The sequence below is a fragment of the Mastomys coucha genome, unplaced genomic scaffold (genome assembly GCF_008632895.1).
Source record: "Mastomys coucha isolate ucsf_1 unplaced genomic scaffold, UCSF_Mcou_1 pScaffold18, whole genome shotgun sequence".
Taxonomy (NCBI): Eukaryota; Metazoa; Chordata; class Mammalia; order Rodentia; family Muridae; genus Mastomys; species Mastomys coucha.
The window spans coordinates 58,864,837-58,886,433 of NW_022196900.1; the positions used below are offsets into that span (position 1 = coordinate 58,864,837).

Sequence of the window (21,597 nt, forward strand, 5' to 3'; positions counted from 1 at the left end):
AAAAACAAAACAAAACAAGAATTGTGGGCTCTTCAAGAAGTGGGGCCCAGTGAGAGGACATTTGGAGGAGGACCTTGAAAGGAAAAATGGGACTCTAGCTCCTACTCTTCCTCTTCTTTGCTTCCTAACTATGAAGTGAGCCATTTTTCTCTGTCATGTACTCTTGGGTATGCACTGACCACAAGCCCGAAAAGCAACATGACCAAGGGACCATGGACTGAAGCCTGTGAAACTGTAAACCACAATAAACTTCCCCTCTATATTCTCTATTACAGTTGTTTCTGTGTGTGTTTGTGTACATGTGTATAACCGTGTGCATCTGGAGGTCACAAGACAACTTACAGGAATTAGTTCTCCCACCGAGTGGGTACTGGGAATTGAACTCAGATCATTTGCCTTGGGGGCAAGGTGCCTTTCCCCACTGAGCCATCTCACCAGCCTGGCTTTTCCTCTTAGTAAGAAGGTCATCTCGTGTGCTTCTTATAGTGAAGCAGCGCAGGGAATAAGTGGCCTCACTAAACTCCCCCAGCCTGTACTATTAGCACAGTGTGACCTGCAGTCACACTCAGTGCAACTGGCCATACACATACCCATTTCTTTGGGTCTTTGTTTCTAAAGGCTGCCATGTCACATGGCATTAATATTCAATACGTTCAAACTCTTTCTCTTCTTAATCTGCCCTTTTCCTAGAAACAAACCCAGGAATAGAGGGGAAATCTTTCTCTCCTACATGAACAAACTTCCTTCTCAAGATTATTGGGCACATAAGCCCCTTCTGGAATCTCTAAAAGGAGAAAAATTTACCTTAAACATTAAAGTGCTGGGTCTAGGCTAGCCAAGCGTAGTGGGAGGCTGACACAAGAGGACTGCAAGTTCAGGGCTAACCTAGGCTACATAGCAAAATCCTCTCTAAGAAACACATACACACACATACACACATACACACACACACAAAGTTGTCTCTATGCCCTGTACACTAGGTCAGTCTCCAAAAGATGCCGGTATTAGCGTGACATGTTGGCAAGTCCCAGTGGGACTATTTCCATCACATAGGGGACGGCCCTTTAGAATCAGGCTGAGTCAATTGTCCCAGTTAATTCTTAAGCCATGAACTTGGTTGTTTCTCCTCATCTGTAGTACAAGCTTGTAAGAAATATTCAGAAACATATGGCAAAGATCAACATAGATAATGTAGGTGAAGGGCTTGGCATAGCTTGAAATGCTTCTGGTCATTAGGGACTAGTGACTATTATTATGAATGTTAGTACTAAAGAGAGTCTAACATGTCTTGTGAAGCTAGCACTGGGAGAAGAGACCAGCATCCTTTGACTGAAAGATAGACCTTGGTCTTTAGTATCTCAGTAATATTGTAATACATAGTAAGGCTCTATTTTTGTAGACTGAGCCAATGAATGAACATAGGAGTTAGTGAGTTACATGTCCATTTAAAGAAACTGACAAAGGCTAGCCAGGGGTCCTGGTGCATGATTTATTTCTCCTAGTAATTACATAACTGCAGATCTGTGAATATTAGATACCAATAATCCCACATAGCTGTGTGACATGGATTTTGACATGATTTGATGTATTTAGTGTAGGTTAGATTAAAATAAACACAAGAAGATACAAAAGAACATACTCTTTCTGTCCGTCTGAGCCCTGATGCTGTGAATTTAATTCTTTTTTTTAAGATTTATTTATTATTATAAATGAGTACACAGAAGGGGGTATCAGATTTCATTTTGGGTAGTTATGAGCCACCATGTGGTTGCTGGGATTTGAACTCACGACCTTCAGAAGAGTAGTCAGTGCTCTTACCCACTGAGCCATCTCACCAGCCCTATGGATTGAATTCTATCTTTTCAAAATTCATGTGTTGAAGTTACAACTCTCAATATGGCTACATATTGAAGACAGGGTGTTTACAGACGTCATTAAAGCTGAATGAGGTCATAAGGGGAACCCCTGATCTATACAATCATGTCCTTATGAGAAGTGACACCAGAGGGCTCACATCTTGTCTACTCTGTAGAGATGGCCATCAGCAAGCAGGAGGGGTCATCCTCAGTGCATGAAACTGAGCATCACTGGCTCTTCAGAACCGTGAGGAAACAGATGCTGTTGTTTAAGCCACAAAGCTATGGTATTTGTCAGATCAGCCCAAGCAAGCCTGTGATATGCTACGTCCACTAAAAATATCCAACTCTAAAAGGCAGCTTCTTCTGAGGAGAGTGTGGCAGAAACTGGCATGGGCCAGATTTGCAGCACTAGAAGATGTCAAACTGGAGAACAAAGGTCTGAAGGAGTTACCAGAAAACAACCTACACCCCTCGCTTGCCCTATGTCAGAACCCCACGAACACAGAGGCTGCAGGGGCCAAGGCTCTCTCGTGCTCTATCCTACCCAACACAGCAGCACAAGGGAACTGGCTAGAGCCAGAGAGATCTTAGAGTATCGCCTTCCTATTCAGTGCGACTGTGCCAACCATTCATGCCACAGTATTTGTTATATTTCACGTCCCTCCCTGTCTTGTTCCTGCATCTTCCCTTCCTTCCCTCATCCTTACCCCTTCCTCATTTTCTTTCTTTCTTTTTTTTGGGGGGGAGGGAGTTAGGTAAGTTTATTTTACAAACTGGCTGAAAAATAACTTCAAGAAAGTCAATAGAATTCAGTATGGTCTCATCCTCCCTGATGAAGATGGTGCCCGATTTGGAAGCGTGATGGCTATGTCCGGATACTCCCCTATTTGGAACTTCTGGGACTGCAGGGTCATGGAGTCACCAGTGCCTTTCCAGCCAGACATGGTGCTGCCAATCTCCTTAACTCGATGTCCAGGTCTTTTAAGATTCATGAAAACAATTGCAAAATTGAAGTGTGTGCCCTTCTTTCTGGCTTCTGGGTAGACTTCCTTAACTAAACTAGTCAATTCTTTCAAAGTTGTATCCATCCAGGTGTAGATCTGTAGTTCGCTCGAAGGCACGTTCCTTTGGGAAAACTCGTCTATTAGGTGGTGGTGGTGGCTGGTGGTGGTGGTGATAACCTCCAGCAGGAACAGGCAGGTTTTCTTGCAGTCGATCAGCTTCTCTGGCTTCTTCTTAATTTCCTCCTGTATAATAACGAGCAATTCCACCACCATCTTCCTCCTTTGGGCAGGTACAGAGGCACTTACCCTCATTTTATATCTTAATTGTAACCCTTCCTAGACTCACCACTCTCTAAAATCTATGGATTTTTACCAGAATCCCAGATTTCTCATCCCAGCTACTTTATCCAACTCATTTTTCTTTCCTTCTCAAAATCAATGTAATACTTAATCCTTATCCTCATCTATGTCACCCAAGCCATACCTAATCTTAGTAGCTAAAACCTGAGTCTACTTCACACTATCCTTGACCGTTTGTTATATTCATCTCAAAAGGGGCTACTGTAATTAAATGGCTGGTATGGCAACTACATAGTGCTAATATCAAGCAACTGTGTCTGCCTCTTGGTTCTCATACTCAGGGAATAATACAGAATTTACACTCGGCACCAAATTCCTAGATGGAAGAATTACTTTCTGAACTACCAAATTACACTCAACTATCAAATGCAAGTCCCACTTGAACAGTGCAAATAAATTAAATGAAAGAATATGGCTAAGTAAGAATAAACCAAAGGAATAACAGTAGATGTATAAGCTCTAATATAAGAAACACACAGAAACAAGACAATGCAATGTATCCAAAACTTATTAACCCAACAGTAGTGTCATCCAGTGGGAGTGAGTTAGGTGAAACCTCAGACAGAGAACTCAAAATAATGATTATAAGTATGTTTAAAGACACGATAAACTAGACAAAATAAGGAAGGTCATCTTAGTTAGGATTACTACTATTATGGTGAAACACCGTGACCAAAAGCAAACTGTCGAGGAAAGGGTTTATTTGGCTTACATTTTCAAGTTGAAGGAAGCCAGGGCAGGAACTCAAACATGGCAGAAACTTGGAGGCAGAAGCTGATGTAGAAGTCACGGAAATGTGCTGCTTACTGGCTTACTCAGCATCATGGTTTGCTCATACATACTCCAGGACCTCCAGCTCAGGGGTGACCTCACCTACAATAGGCTGCATTCTCCCCTATCTGTCAGTGGTTTAGAAAATGCCCCCATGGACTTGCCTACAGCCTTGTCTACAGGAGACATTTTTTTCAATCGAGGCTCCCTCCTGTCTGATGATCTAGCATTTGTCCAGTTAAACTGACCAGCACAAAGGTGATGAGTTGATGATATGAACGATGAGAAGATAAATGCTGAAGATAAATAACTCATAAGAGCTGGAAATAAAAAAGTAGTAGCTTTAAAAACAAAACAAAAGGCATAGTAGGAGCTGGTAAGACAGTTCAATGAAAGGCACTTGTTGTCATGCAGGATAACCTGAGTTCGATCCCTGGGGCCACATGGTAGAAGGAGAAAACTAACAACAAACAAACAAACAAACAAATAAAACCTAAATTAAAAAAAAACAAGTCTATATTCAGTTCTCCAAAAAAAAAAAAAAAATTAAGTGATTGAAAAAAAATCCAACTCTATATCTAGGTGTCCAAAACATTTTAAGTGTCTGTGCTGCCCTCTATTCTAAACTCCTATAAGTTTAAATCCAGCAGCTCCTCAAATGTCACCATTGCCTCTGAACTGCAAACTGATAATTCCAATAAAGTACTTCTGTGGTTGAACTGCACATGCTGAAACACTTTGTTTCAGAATTTTGTCAGCTCGAAAAGATGAGGCTGTCCGTTTCTTGTCAAGTCTCACTTCTTGAGCGGAGTTGAGCCTCTAATACACTGGAGTAGACTCACTCCTCTGTTCAGGCCAACAAAGTCATCTGGGTCCTAGCTGGAGGAAGGAAGAGCCTCTGTGTTCTCCAAAGGCAATAAAAGGCGTTTAACAGACTCTAGGAAGAGCTGAGTAAAACTTGCTTCTGAGCAAGAAAGCTCTGAGTTTAAGTAATTATCACCTGGGGCCACTGATGGCCCCCACTCTCAGACTGCACACTCTGCCAAATGTGGAGGACTTTCCATGTGCTGAGTTCAAATTGGCACATCACATAATTGAAATATATAGCATTTACATTGACTATGTGTCTAAATAATGTTTTTTATATTTAAGGTAAATAAAATGCCTTATTAAAAACTGACTTCAACCTCTTTAAAACTGTTTACATGTGACTATGGACAAAATTTAAATTATATATGTGGATGGTATTATATATCCCTTGCTTGTGTTTGGGGGTTGGTGGGCTCATTTTTGTAGTACTGGATTCCTATCCATGTCTTACACATAGGAAGACGAGTGTTCTACTATGAATTATACCTCCAGCTCCAAACAATGATATTCTAAGTAATTCTTATAGTTAATCAAAGTAAAGGGAAAATTCTAAGGACAACCATTACATATAGTTTGGGGCTCCACATAATTAAAACAATTTTAACCTAATTGTCAGCATTTAATGATAGAATTCCCAATCTGGCCTCCAGATTTTTTTGAAGGATCAGAGCTGGAAATAGTGGACCTCCAGTCCTGCCTGACAGCCAGCCAAAGCAAGAACTAGAGGTGCCAGCAGCCATCCTATGAACACACCATGATTTCCAATTCATCTTCATCTGTAACTGGCCTCTTCTCCTGCTCTCCTGGATCTTGGAGTTCCCGTGTTTGTCTATGAAGACAGAAGTTTCACACATGAGTCAAGTGGAAGGTAAAACATATTACTTGTCTTGTCCGAATCTGAGTTTGATTCCTAGTTTATCCAAATGGGGATGTGACTTTGGATAAACGATTACTCTGAAACTCCATTTGCTCATCACTACAATTGTGGGGTGGTGAGCTGTAGTAGGCAGTCTGGTCCCCAGTCGAGCTCAGGGTTAGAACCCCAGAAGTCCAGCAGGTGACTGTCACCTGGGAGGGACAGCAGTTGTTCGGCCATGCCCCCTGGGCACCTGGCTCCTGTTGCAACTACAACCTCCCACAGCCCCTGCTCCCTCAGAGAGGTGTGTGGCCATCAGTCACGTAGGGCCCCAAGCTCCTGGTGTTCTGTCTGGACTCCACCCCCTGCAGTTACCTGGCAAGAGCCAGGTAGGCCTGGCCCACTATAAAAGGAGCTGCTTGCCCTCTCCTCTCTCTCTTACTCTCTTACTCTTGCCCCTTGCTCCCTTGCTCCCCCTCTCTCCACGTGGCCATGGCTGCCCTCTACTTCTCTACTCTCTCCCTCTTTCTGCCTCTCTACAATAAACACCTTAAAACCATGGACTGCCTCTTCTCATCGGGATCAGTGCTGGACCAATGGAACAGGTCTTCCTCTAGAGAGCCATGTCTAATCTCCGGAATGCCTCTGCGTTCTCAGCCATGGCCGAGCCGCTGCCAGTGTTCCGAGCTGCCGGAGTCGTTCAGACTCTCAGGCACCACAGACACTGCTGGGTGCCACGAAAGAGCCAGCTCTGGGGTTCCCAGGCCAGCAAGGAGACCAGAGACGCCAGGTTCTAGCTCTTGGGCACCACAGACACTGCCGCATGCTGCAGGAGAGCTGAGAATGGAATGGGGGGCAGAGGGGCTGCTTGTAGCCCGGGGCGGAGGGGAAAAGGGAAGAAGGAGAGTGTTCTAGCTGGTTCCCGAGGGGACGAGAGTTCTTGGCTTGCTCTGCAGGCAGGGGTGCGGGCAGTCAAACTTCCACCTCCATGCCAGCCCCTAGCCCTGTGCGCACCAGGTATACTTATACAGTTCTCAGCTTGGAGCCATGATAAATGAAGGGATAGCTAGCTAGTTTCATATGTTCCTCCAAGAGCCAGTAATCTGTTAGATCTTGGACCCTGCACTTTAAGACAATAGCCACTCTAAGAGAAGAAAAGCTGACAGCCTGGAGAAATCAGGCCACAGCAGCTCACTGAGAGAACGGAGAAACCTTCCTGTGGTTGGGCTTCATAGCCTCTTCTCTCAAAGCTGCAAGAAAAGTTTGCGGTCCTACCTAGTCCCTGGCTCCATTCGTGGAGACACGTAGACTAAACCAGCCGTGTAGTGATGCTCTGCATCCCACATGGTTCTCTATCTCATTATTTTGAAGAATGCTAAGTTAGGACAGGAGGGGAGCAAGCAAAGTTGACTCAGCAATTCAAACAAACAAACGATCCAACAGCTCCCTGCAGCAAGGAAGAGTCCAGAAAACGAGGAGCCAAATGTCTCTCTAGATGGAGAGACTTTTCATTTTCTAGGAAGAGGAGTTTGATCTTATCCACATGTACATTAGGCACTGAATTTGGGTGAACCTGTTTTGTTAATTTGAATGTATATGGAGAGCTGGATTGAGAGGAAGAGTACGGGCTCAGGAAAGGGAGGAAGGAAGGGAAAAGGCCTGCCCAACAAGTAGCTGGGCAGAGGGGAAAGTGAGCAGTAAGATTGCCTGACTTTTTTTTTCTTTTAAAGACAGTGTTGCACTATGTAGCCATGGCTGGCCTCCAGTTCCTAGAGCTCCTCCTGCCTCTGTCTGCCAAGTGCTGGTGCTGGGATTAAAGGCTTGCATACCGTCCCCTAGCATGACTGCTGCTGCGGTAGGGGCTCTTTGAACTTTGGTTCCTTAGCACGCAGTTGAGGTTGAGCTTACTGTACAATCTGAGTGTTATTGGAGTTGACTACCAGCTCCATCAGGACATACTGACATTTTATTTTCCTTGGGCCTGTCTCCTGACTGACATCCACAAAAGGGTCTGCCTTGTTACTAACTCCTAACTCTGAGAAGCTTCTGAGTTATTACAAAAGCCAGAATAGCCCCTTGTATATAGGGGATATTCCTCAGCACACTCTCTTCTCCTCAGACCCTTGGCATACTGTCCATGGCAGGTTCTTTTGCTTTAAGTCATTGGTTCTCAACCTATGAGTCACGACCCCTACAGGGGTCGCATAAGCAGATATCCTGAATATCAGATGTTTACATTACAAATGCTTGAGACTATGGGAGTATTTCTTATTTAATGTACCACAGTGGCCAAACATCCAAAATCTTTGTTTCGTATTAACAAGTGCACATGGCTCTTGGATTAATAATATTATTTTAATCATGCTGAAAATTCCAAAGGAAAGGGTTAAAATAGCTCCCTTATCCCCCAAGATCTTTGTCTTGCACTCAGGGAGAAGAGCCACATGTACAGCTATGTATTATCTTATAACAGAGAGAATGAAGAGCAGCAGTTCCCAGAAGGGAGGTGATCAGCAGTGACCCTTTAGAAGTGAGCTTTATTAGGTCAGGGGGGCCTTGGGACTGTGGCCTTGGAGTGAGAGGGCATTATAAAGGACAGGACATCATAGTATTGGTAGTGACCCACAGATTGAGAAACGCTGAGCTAAAGGAAGATCACCGGGGAGCTTTGAGTGTAAGTTGTCCCACGTTTTTCCAGGTCACAGTCTCTGCTTCATGCTTGAAGCTCACAAAGTAAGCTCTCAGCTTCCTGCTCCTGCCACCACACCTGAGCATGCCACCAGGACCCACTCTTCTTCCTCAGAAGCTGTAAGCCCAAATAAACTTATCTTCTATAAGTTACCTCGGCCATGGTGCTCTATGATGACAATAGAGAAGTAACTCATCTAACCACCAAGCAAGATGCTTCAAGTCACACGAACGTCAGTTAAGGCAGGGTGCCACGTGGCAGCTTTGCTTCATGTCCCCAATAGCACATATAAACTGTAGAAGCCAAACTTTCTATGCTGAGAGTGATTACAAAATTATGAAGGCTTTTTTTTTTTTTTTTTTTTTTTTTTTTTTTTTTTTTTTTTTTTTTTTTTTTTTTTTTGGTTTTTTTCGAGACAGGGTTTCTTTGTATAGCTCTGGCTGTCCTGGAACTCACTCTGTAGACCAGGCTGGCCTCAAACTCAGAAATCCGCCTGCCTTTGCCTCTGCCTCCCAAATGCTGGGATTAATGGCATGCACCACCACCGTCCAGCAAGGTTTTTTTTGTTTTGTTTTGTTTTTTTTTTTTAATGAAAGCAATGAAAAAAAAATAAGAGCCACATAACCACCAAAAACCTGGTATCCAAAACATACAGAGCCAGGTATGGTGCTACATACTCTTAATCTCAGCACTCGGCAAGTGGAGGCAGGCAAATAAATCTCTGTGAGTCCCAGGATAGCCTGGTCTACACAGTGAGCTCCAGGCTAGTCAGGGCTACATAGTGATACTCTGTCTCAAAATAAAATTTGTATATGTATGGACCACAAATCAGAAGTGAGAAAAGAACTTGAATTAAGAAATAAATCATCTAAATAGATGTTTCTCAAATAAGATATGAAACTGGCCAAAAAACACATGAAGAAATATTGAGAGTCAGTAGCTATCAGAGAATGACATATTAAGATGTTGGTGAGATGTATCTTACACTTGTTAGAATGACTACAATCAAAAGACAAATGAAGTTTGGCAAAGTGATATGTATCTATAATTCCAGCACTCAGTGGACAAGAGGAGCCTAGTTGAAGTCCAGCCTAGGCTATACATGGCTGCCATATGGATCCTGGCAATCAAACCTGGGTTCTCTGGAAGAGCAGTCAGAGCTCTTAACCACTGAGACAAGCCTGTCTCAGAAAAAAAGAAAGAAAGGAAGAAGTAAGTGTTGAAGATAGTGTAGAGAAAGGGAAACTTTATACTAACAGGGAGAATATAAATTAGTCAGCCATTATGGAAAGAAGTAAACCAACAAAACAAAAAATAAAGATTAAAAAAAAATCCTAAAACTGCCATAGGAGCCCACAGTCCCACTTCTGAACATAAACTGAAGTGAGCAGATTTGTGTATCAGACATATCTCTACTCTCATGTTTTGCTTTTCTTTTAAAATTTAAAAGGTATATATAATATTAATATAAACACAAAAATATATACTATATGTGCACATATAGATGCATATATGTGGTATATATATTTTATATGTGTGAATGTTTTGTCTGCAAACATGTCTGTGTACCACATGCATTCCCCAAGTGCAGATGCCAGAAAAAGGCATCAGAACCCTTGGACCTAGAGTTACAGACAGTCATGAGCTGCCATATAGCTGCTGGGAATCAAACCTGGGTCCTCTGGAAGAGGAGTCAGTGCTCTTAACCATTGAGACATCTCTCCAGCCTCCACCATGTTCATATTTATTACAGTATTATTCACAACAACAACAACAACAAAAATGAATCAAGAAGATAGATGAATGGGTAGAGAAAATTCAGGAGCCTGATATAGTGACACATATCTGTAATCTCAGCAGGGGAGAGGGAGAGGAAGAAGAGAGTGAGGGAGAGGGTGAGGGAGAAGGGAAGAGAGAGAATTCAGTATACATACACAATGGAATACTCATCAACCTTAGAAGAAAAATCCTGATGTTTATGACAATGTGGATAAAACTGGAAGATAAAGTACTAAGATAAACCAGGCATAAAAGGCAAATGAACAATCTCACTTGTATGTAGAGCAGACAGTTGACAGTTACCATGGGGCTGAGGGTGACACTGGTCCAAGGAAACAAATTTCCATTAGCTGAACAATAAACTCAAGAGATTTATTGCAACATGATAACTCCATTTAACAATGTGTCTTATCTTGGAAATCCTACTATAATAGTTTTTTTTTTTTTTTTACAAAGTATAATTAAGTGTATCAGAGAGTACCTGTGTGAAGCAACTCCTCTTGGGCACTAGAGTGACAGCTGGTTACAGGCATTTGCCTAGCATGTAAGATGCTCTAGGATCCATGCCCAGTAGAGCAAAAAAGAAAAAAATTCAGCCATTGTATAATAGACACAAATTTCCAAATAGTATATTTTTCATAGTGATAGTTTTCTTGCCAGTTTTATGAATTTAATTAGAGAAATATGAATAAATTATGGGTTTTGGTTAATGAAAAAATACAAAAGTACAACTCTATGAAAAAGTGTCCTGTCTTTACAAAATCTGGGACACAATGCAGAATGATTTGTCCTCTGGACTAAACCTTTCCTGGCATAAAATTTGTGTGTCATTTGAGGACCAGCCTGTTCGGTAGCTGCAGACTGGACTCAAATACCTGCCCTTCACAGCTCTTACGTCATGATTCATGTACAATCTTTCTTCTTTTTGACTGCCTGCAATTACTCGTGACAAATGGTTCTTCAGTGTATCGTCTGCTTTACCTTTCAAAACGTTTCCATGGTTCACAGATAAGTCATCTAATACACACAGGACTCTCCCACAGTAGAGCCAGCCTGGGAGAGGCACTTCCCCAGATCGACCAACTCTAACAATCCTCTTCAACATACAAATAAACAGCATTTGAACAGCATTGTTAGCTAGAAAAATAAACAAGTAGACAGATTAAAAACTAGAGGAAATGTTACTTACTTCAGATTGGGCGGGGCTATGTAAAATAGTGGTAGATGTTCTAAACAAATAAGTGAAAACATTTGACAGCCTAAATAATTAATCCTAAAGAAAATTAGACTAGGCACGTAGCTCAGTTGGTAGAGGGTTTGCCTAACATGCATGCAGAAATCAGCTGTGATGGCGTACATCTGCAATCTCAGCACGTGGGAGGTGGAACCAGGAGAATCAATTCCAAGGATGGGGAGGGGATGAAATAGAAAGAAAAAAAAGGAAGGAAGGAAAGAAGGAAGGAAGGAAGTCAAAAGAACAAAGTAATATATTTTCTTAAGCAAATCTAAATTGTGAGGGAGGAAAGATTTACCCATCCATCACTAGAATCCTGGCTGATGTACCCATAACAAGTGGAAATTTACAAAAAACATGCAAATGATCTTATATAAGCTTTGCACAGCAAGGGAGCTTTAGGGGAAACAGAACCAAAGAAACAGGAAAGCTTGCATGTTTTGATGCTGAGTTTGATGGAGAAGTTGGTAACCGACAGGCATATGCACAAACAGAGCATGATGCCACATGATACACTGGGGAGACTTTAGCCAAGCCTTTTTTTTTCCTCCCCAATTTGTCTATGTCTTCAGAAATGAGGATATTTCTGCACCAGATGAGGAAGGAACTGAAATGAAAATCTGAGTGAGCACAGAAAAAAAATGAGAAAAGGTCATTCTGCTGTTTCCTAAAATGCAATATACTGTACCTTGAGCTATGTGTATGCATGGGAGCTTGGGGGTGGTACAAGCAGGTTGTGTGTATGTATGTGTGTGTGTGTGTGTGTGTGTGTGTGTGTGTGTATGCCTCTGTGTGTATGGTATATGTGTATGCATCTGTGTGTGTAGTGTGGATATGTATGGTGTGTGTATGCATGTATGGTGTGTGTGTGTGTGTGTATGTGTATGCCTCTGTGTGTATGGTATATGTGTATGTACCCGTGTGTGTGTAGTGTGGATATGTATGGTGTGTGTATGTATGTGGTGTGTGTGCACTCTTGTGTGTGCTTTAACTTATTTGCTTATTTACTTGTGCAGGGAATAAACCCAGGGTCTCACTAAGAATCATCTTTGAGCTCTATCCTCCCCTCTTCCCCAAGCTGCTTATTATTTTCAAAGGGGCCTGATCTTTGCCCTAGAGCAGGAATCCTCAGAGTGTGGCCTGGACCACCAGCCCCAGCACCCTCTTGGAAGCACATTAGAAATACAAATGGTCCAGAGACTCTGGAGATGGGCCCCCAAAACCTCAGCAGACCTCACATATCTCTGTGGGCAAGGCCCTAGCATCCCAGGAACTCTAATAGCTAGAAGGATGGCTTGTATAATGCAGACAGAATTGGAGTGTGGGAAATTCTAGGTGATCAATTCTCCATTTTCTTCAACAAATAGATGGCTGGGGGCGGGAAGTATTAAAGATTAGACGAGACTTAAGAGACATAACAGCCAAATCAATATGTGGATTTTATTTGAATCCTGTTTCAATCAAACCAACTGTAAAAAGAGATTTTGAGACAATTAGGAAAAGTCGAAGACGATATTAAGGAATTATTATTTGTTTTATTGTGTGTGAATATTATAATGTAGTTATGATTTTAAACAGCCTTTAAAAAATCTTTATTTTTCTTAAAGTGGACAAAACAGATAGGGCAAAATGTTAACAGTAATAATACCTAAATAATAATAAGACCCAGGGCCTCACATGCTAGGCAATTGCACCAGCACTGAGCTATACCTCCAGTCCCTAACACATTCTAATCTAACAACAAAATAATTTTATCATCATGGTACAGCAATAAGGTATAATGCAATAGAATTAAGAATTGTGTTGGGGGAAAGGTACTATCTTCCCACTCGTTGCTGACACTCTTCATAAAAAGATTCAGATTAATAAGAGAAAGGTAAAATGAGCTTAACCAGATCTCACATAATAGGAAGGAGGACAGAGAATTTGGGGATTCAGCTCAGGGATAGAATGGCTGGCATGAGGCAGCCCTGGATTCGAGTAAATGAAAACAGATATAACTTTGGTTTGAGAGGGTTGACAAACAGGCAATTGTGGAGATATGTGGGGGACAGGAAGGAGGATGGCTTAGGCGTGATCAGCGTGGGAAACTTAGCCAAGCCTGCTTGTCAGCTGTCTTCTGGGTCTTGGTTGCTTTCTCTGGGAACAGCGAGACAGCTGTTGCATGTCCAAGGAGGAAGAACTCTTTGTGTGGCTCTGGAGAGAAGGCAGCAGAAATCAAGGAACCTCTGCTTGATAGAGTTCTCAGTGTTCTTCCAGGGTGTGGTTTAGTGTCATACTCTAGGATAGCGCACTCTCGGCTCAGCTGCTTTCCCTTTTAAGAGAGGAAGAGAACATGAAGTTGGGCAGGTGAGCAGGAGGATCTTCGAGGAGTTGAGGAAGAAGAAAACATGATTAAAATGGATTGTTTGAAAAAAATTAAGTAGTGTGTGGTGGTACATTCCTTTAATCCCAGTACTTGGGAGGCAGAGGCAAGCGAATCTCTGAATTCAAGTCCAGCCTGTTCTATAGAGCAAGTTCCAGGACAGCCAGGGTTACCCAAAGAAAACTTGTCTTGGAAAAACAAAAAAGAAAAAAGAAAGAAAGAAAGAAAAGGAAAAAGAAACAAAGAAATTTAAATAATTAAAATAATTTAATTTAATGTGGGGAGGAAGGGAGGGAGAGAGGGGAGAGAATGGGAAGGGATATGAAGGGAGGGAGGAAGGCATGGAGGGAAGGAGGGAGGAAGGGAGGGAGGGAAGGAGGGGGAAAGGGAGGGAGGGAGAAAGAGAAGACAGAGGTGTGAGGAGAGCCATAGTGAATCACAGAGCTGAGGGGAAAGTCATCGGGCAGAGGAAGCAGGAAGTGCCAGTGACCTAAGGCAGAAGCTTGCCTGAGGAAACAGGAAGTGCCAGTGACCTAAGGCAGAAGCTTGCCTGAGGTAGGCATTTTGCCTCCCTACTTTGACCACACATCTTTGAAGGAATCTTGTCAGCATCTGTCTCTGTTCCTTTTCTGGAGATATTAAAAACCAGAGAAGCATCCGTAGGAAGAATGTTCTAAAGACAACACCATGTGCGCTCCATCAACACCGACGTAGCTCTCAAGATTCAGCATTACTGAGCCGTGAGCAGGACCGAAATCTCTGCTCTGAGCTGGCAAGCGCTTCGAAAAAGTATATTCGTTTATTACATATATTTTATGTGTACGACTGTTTTCCCTGCATGTATATATGTGCCCCACTTACATGCCTGGTGCCAAGGAGGCCACAGAGGGCACTGGATCCCCTAGAACTGGAGTTGAGGTTGGTTTTGAGCCACCATGTGGTTGCTAGATACAGAAGTCAGGTCCTCTGAGAGAACAAAGGCTTTCAACTGTGGAGCCAACTCTCCAACCCCTGAACAACCTCATCAGTATCTCAAGAGCTGATATAAACCTATTAGATTACAAATAGCCAATGTTAGTTAAGAACAAGAAAGCCTTCTGTAGGGTGAGCAAATATGCAAAGTCATTGCTGTGTTCGCCAACTTCTGAAGAAAATCTCTGACAGCCAGTCTCTAAAAGGTCCTTGATAAAAGCCATGTGTGATGGTGCACACCCTTGCATCCAGCACTAGGGAGGTGGAGGCCAGAGGATCAGAAATTAGCGGTCAACCTGGGCTACATGAAACCTTGTCAGAAAATAAGAACCAACAAAGACCCTAACTGTTTAAGTGGTGACTGAAGTACACTGTTTTCAGTGAACTGCATCTTCTCTGCTGTTCCTCCTTTAACCATGAACTGGCAGTTTGTAGTGACACATCCAGGCATTGAGAGCTGAATCACGCATAGTCCTAAGTGACAATCACTTGTTTAAATGCATATTCTCTCTCTCTCTCTCTCTCTCTCTCTCTCTCTCTCTCTCTCTCTCTCTCTCTCTCTCTCTCTCTCTCTCTCTCTCTCTCTCTCTCTCTCTCCCTCCCTCCCTCCCTCCATTAAGAATGGGTCTAAGGCATTGATTTCAAATTGAATACTGCCTATAACAAAATTGCTCAAAGGCTGATCAATCTTTATTTACATACAAAAATCCTATTTGGAGGTGTTAACAAGCTTAGCTTCATTGTTTGGTTCGCTATATTTTCTTTGTTGGGTGGTATTTTTCTTTCCTTTTTCTTTTTTCTTCACTTCCTCCTTTTCTTCTTCTTGATAAAAATCTCCCCGTGCAACTCATACTAGACTGCAAATATACCACCTTCCTGCCTCAGTATCCCCAGTGCTGGGACTATAGGCCCACACCATTAGATAGAGCTAAAAGTGAGATATTTTAAGTGAAAAACCAACCAACCAAACAACAACAAAACTCCAAATTTTCATGGAAAAGTATCCTCAGATGTACAGATCTGCTGAAAGGAGGGCAGTTGTCTCAAAGTTGGCAGGGAGGGAGAGGTGGGGTGGGGGAGGGGTCAACAAACACAAAAGGTTAGGAAGTAACAAAAGATTAACATTCAAAGAGCAAAAGGACAAAGTGCCCATGGAAGAAACCTAAGTGATTGGCTGCATTTGTTAAAGTAAAACTAGGTTCCAGCCACCAGAAGGCCCCCAAATTCAGGACATCAGAAGAAAGCATGTCCTCTCTTAAACACTAATCCTGTTAGGAGATTGAGTCGTGGTGTGGTTGTCCTGTACAGTTATTTTAGCCTGGCACTGACAAGAGTTCTGCCCTCTTCACCAGAGCTGGGCATTGCTACTCCAGTCAGTCAGGAGAACAAAGCAGCGGAAGGCATGGCTGGACCAGACTAAGCAGCTACTCGCCGGGATCTAGCTCCCTGCATCCAGGAAGAGTAGACTTCACAGGACATGGCTGATGTCTGCCGTGTGGGATTACAACTGGAGCCATGCTATTCTGTAGGATCCTCTCTTTGGTTATATATCGGGGCGGAATCTCCCCGTACAAATCGACAGTGATTTTAAAGTTCACTTTTGAGCTTGCTGAAGTATGTTTTCTGATAGGAAGCAAGTCATGTTCTGTAGACAAACACTAGAAAAGCTGAGTCTTGGACAGAGTAAGTGTAAGAAAAGTTTTCACCTCTTCTCCTGGAGGGGGTGAGCAGAAAGGACGTACTGATGGGGCAAGTTCCCCTGTTCCTCCTGAGGGACAGCACACACTGATTGATGGGGAGAGCTTCTTTGTTCCTAAGTACCTTCTTCCCTTGCCACCCTCCATTCTGCAGGTACCTGTCACCCTCATACCTGGCAAACATGCCTCCCAAGCCCCTCCAAGTTTTCATTTCTTGGTCATTACTAACAATGCTACTGCTTTCTGAGCGGTGGGACAACGGATTTACAGTCTCTTAAGTATTTACACATAAGCTCATAGAATATTAACACTTACTGAATATTTATGGGACACCAGTGCTAGTCTGTGAATTCTATTTCACTCTTTCATAAGAAGGCAGGAACAGCAATAGCATCGTGCTCAAGAAGTTACTGAAGAGAGGGGAATTAGAACCGGCCTGTGAAGTGCCTAGCACCTTGCCTAACACCAGTAATTTCCTCAACAAATATTAGCTATTAGGTCCCTAATGGGGTTTGTTCTCACTCAGTGAGAGGGTAAGATCTAAAATTCTCCTAGCAAGAAGCCCAAACCCCCATCCCCCCACCCCCGTCCTCCAGGGGACTCCCAGTTCTCAGGGTCACCAAGGCAATTGTCCTAAGTCATTGAATGTTGATTTAGACCTCCCCACTCCCATGCTAATACTGTAAAATTCCAGGCAACCTCAGGCAGAAACCTCTATTCAATTTGTATGCAGTAAGCAAGGCTGCCATGCTGAACAACACCAGGGGGCACCATTCGCATGAGATTATGTGTAAATGGTGCTTCCTGGAGCTTTGCTAATTTGTGGATCTAAAGTCAAATCCCCAGGAAATAGCACTTTCAGCAAACATCCAGGTGATAGAAACAATCTAGTCTCTCAGAAAAGGTTGTTCTAGAGAGCCTGTTTAAGGGATGGGAACCCAGGAAACTTGATGGTCCACAGGCCTCTTCCCTGTCTCAAAGTTGTGACAAAATATGATAGAACAACATCTTTAAAATTTGGCCATGCCTTGGATTAGAGTCTCATCACTGAGGAAAGAAAATCACTTCATGCCAGCTCTGCTATTGAAGAATCCTCCCGGCAGCAGTACTGCTTGGGCCTGTGCTTGCGATTTCCTTTCAAAACCTTCATCAGGCTCTTCGGACCTCCTCACATTAATCCTGGGGACAGATCTGTGAGACAGGTGGCAGGCACCAGCTTTTTCATTATAGGTAGCTTAAGGCAAGAGGAGGGTCGCTGGCCCCAGAAGAGTCCGTTTGTATCCTGGATGGGTCTTCTGCCTTCTCCTCAATTTCCATCAATGAGCTATTCGGCCTCTGTTCTCCTGCTGGGGAGATCTTCCTGCATTTGCACGTAAGAAACTTTGTTGCAGCACAGATCCAGTACTTCCAAAAGTAGGTGGGGTGCTGAATGCTAAATGTATCAAAGGAGAAAGATAGTGAATACTGCCTGTTAAATGCCAGCTATTATTGGATTCTTTAATTAGACTCTTATTCTTCCCAATAATTTAGAGGAATAGTGAGAGCTATCACCATTTTTACAGCTTTCAAAGAGGGTAACATTGTTACAATAACATTACAGACAGACAACTCTAAACTCAAGTGTGGTTCCAAAAATCCATGCTTTTCCAGTCTCTGCACTTAGGGAGGATAAACGCAAATTAAAACCAACTATCCAAGTGACTTCTGCATGCGGACAGATATGATGGCATTTAACAGTGTTGAATTTTGAGCTAACTTAGCATATCTGGACATTAACTATACACTTCCTGTAGAAGCTTATATCAGTTCTGTGAAGTAGATGCTGCACTATTAGCTAGTCTCCATTGGTAAGTTATGTCTGCCAATGAAGTGAGCTAATTCAAGCCAGAATTAAAGTATAAAGGCAGGTTTATTGAGAGGTAAAAAGGCAGCTCTCCCTGAGAGTTCATAGACCACACAGGAAAGGGTCAGTGATAAAGATGCCCTATAGAGGGAGACAGGGGAGGGAAGAGAAAGAAGGTGAGTACAGGCCAGAGAGAGAGAGAAGAGAAATGCAGATAGCGAGGAAGAGAGAAGAGAACCAAAATGTGTGATTACATAGTGAAGACTCACTGAGTGAGAAGAAGGCCAGCCCCTGGGTTGGAAAGTTCAACAAAGAGTGTAAGGTATACCAGCCATGCCCTGTAACAGGTAGGGACTGAGGACACAGGGAGGACCTGGAAGCCAGATCACTTTGGTATGTTAAATATGCACCTCAGCTGCTTGTCCAGGGTCTGAATCCCAACATTCATTATGGATCGTTGAGGTAAGGACACTTGAGACTTAGAGAAGTTAAAAATCTTATATCACCTCTGTCACAGAAAAGGGACTGGCTTATTTTTTAAGTCATAGATAACCTAAGACCAACACCCAGCGACCACTGAAAGAAAGATGTGTCTAGGTACAGAGAAGATCTGGGCTTGTTTTGAGTTCTGTTTGACCCAGCACTTCTCATAACTCAGGCTGGCTTTAAATCCAAAGATGGCAGAAAATGTCCTTGAACTTAGGATTCTCCTGTCTCCATCTTCCAGAGCTGGAATTACAAATTTGTATCACCACATGTGGTGGTTTGAATATGCTTGGCCCAGGGAGTAGCACCATTAGGAGGTGTGGCCTTTTGGAGGAGTGTGTCACTGTGGGCATGGAGTTTGAGACCCTCCTTTTAGCTGCCTGGAAGACTGTCTGCTCCTGGCTTCCTTTGAATGAAGATGTAGAATTCTCAGCTCCTCCAGGGCTATACCTGCCTGGAAGCTATCATGTTCTCACCTTGATAATGGACTGAACCTCTGAACCTGTAAGCTGGCTCCAATTATATGTTGCCCTTTATAAGAGATGCCTTAGTTATGGTGTCTCTTCACAGCAATGGAAACCCTAACTAAGACACCACACTGTAGAGATCATCTTGTGTATTGTATGGATGTCTCGTCTGTCAATTAAAAAGCCTACAGCCTATGGCTTTGGCAGGAGATAGTGGTGGGACATCTGGAGAAGAAAGAATTCTGAGAGAGAAGGAGGTGGAGAGGGAAGCCCAAAAAGAAAGACACATGGTGCCCGAGCACAGGTAACCAACCACATGACAAAATACAGGTTAAAATAAGTTGCATGTAATACAAATTAGTTATGCTCTAGTCAGAGTAGAGCCTTGCTATATGGCTGAGATATTTGTAAATATAATTTGAGTCTGAGACTTATTTCTGGGAGAATGGGGCTGGGAGGCAGAACCAGGGGGTAGCATTAACACCATACCTGGTTTATTCAGTGCTGGGGATCGAACCTAGGACTCCTTGTATGCTAGAAAACACTCTATCAATTGAACTACATTCCCAAACCCAAACTGATGAATATTCTAGAAACAAAGTTGTCCGGTGTTCCCCCTGATGTCAATGAATTTTTCTTGTCAGAGCCTGAAAGAGCCAATGTCTGTCACAGGCCAGTCGCCATTTCTAAACATCATAGATAATAAAATGGTGTAAGTCCCATTATGCCATAACTGTACTCTGCCAACACTCCATTGCCCCTTTAATGTCCACATTCCTTATGTTTCAGTCTAAATGACCACGTTCTTCAAGAAATCATTCTAGACCCTCCATTTTAACCTTCCTCTGCCACTGTATATTGATCATATACCCGTGACACTTAAAGCAACAATTTAAAATCTAATTGTAAAGCTGATTGTGGGATGTTATGTGAATCCTGGTGATAGGCTGACACCTGGCATATTCTACTGACTGACACACGTGTAATCTATAGATGATGGTCACTGGACAATCAGAGCAAATGCGGACTCTCAGAACCGACCAGCTGAAGATGACATTAACTTCCCTTTCTTACAAGAATGACGTGACCATTTCAGAGCTACCCGTGTTTTCTGGGCCTTTCATCCACCCATTAAAGCATACATCCCATTGCATGCTTGGCCACACTTTATCTTTTCCTTTGTTAGAAACTCCACATCAAAACCTTATCCATAACCAGTCTATCCTCAGGCTGGAAACTGTGCCGCCAGGACTGGCTTTCCTGTCCAACACCCTTGGCTCCTGTGTACTAATTCATTTCATGATCATCCATGGGCTTTGGCCTGCCTGTCTCCCCAGTCCATCTGTTTGGCAGCAATGTGCCTGTCTCTGGGTGGTTAGAGATTCTCCAAACAATGCAAGAGGTTTGGGTGGGCACTGCATCTGTGTTGTGATGTGAGGCCTTGCCTGTGAAAGCCAGGTAATGTGTGTCCTTCTGCACTCTGTAGAATCATTGACTTAGGTACACAAATCAGTAGAAGGTCAAAAGGAGAATAAAAATAGTCCTCAACAGCCATGCCAAGTTGGGTAGTGGTAAATGAGTGCTGCTCCTTCATGACGTATGAAGCCACAGAAGAACACGGGACTAGGTGTAGCACAGAGAGGAAGCTATGGGAATGTGAAGGGGGACGAGTGTACCTGATTAGCCTGAAAGTCAATAGGAAATTGAACCCATACATCTAGGAAACAAGTTTTCTGCACACTGTTATTTCAGACAACAGAAGGGAAAATGAGCTACAATGGAGAGAATGCAGCTAAGTCCAGAACTCCAGAGACAACTGTGCCAGTCAATGGCATGCAGGCAAATGGGTAGGATGTGGTAAGGGCCATGCCAAGGAAATGCAGCCTCTTTCATCTAAGACAAATGTAAACATTTTCTCTTCACTCATTTAGGATAAAAGAAATTCTGGTAATGTGTGCAGTGGGAAAGAAGTGTGTCCTGGGTGGCATGGCTCCTTCCAAGAGTAGTGCCAATACCTACACACACCACATTCTCACATGTGTGCACACAACACAGAGAAAGAGCTATTGTATGGAATGGACAATGCAGTTCTAAGAAGGGAATGAGCCAATTATATGGCCTCCAAAAATTTGGTGTTTCAATGGTTTTTGTTGTGATTTTTTTTGTTTGTTTTTGGAATAAACCAGGGAACTTCAGACTATGAAATGCCCTGCCTAAAAATACTCCATCCTTTAGGATGCCTAGGATTTCAGGGCCTTACAAATTGCCACAAATTGAGCTTCCCAAGTGAGTATCTTAAGAAGTTAAAAGAAGATGGGAATGGGAAAAAAGTAAATGAAAATCAT

The 21,597-nt window shown here is 42.9% G+C and overlaps 1 pseudogene; it reads right to left on the reverse strand.

The window, feature by feature from the left end:
* Window positions 1-2,668: 2,668 nt before the first annotated feature.
* LOC116095455 lies at window positions 2,669-3,151 on the reverse strand (annotated as a pseudogene).
* Between the last annotated feature and the right edge of the window lie 18,446 nt (window positions 3,152-21,597).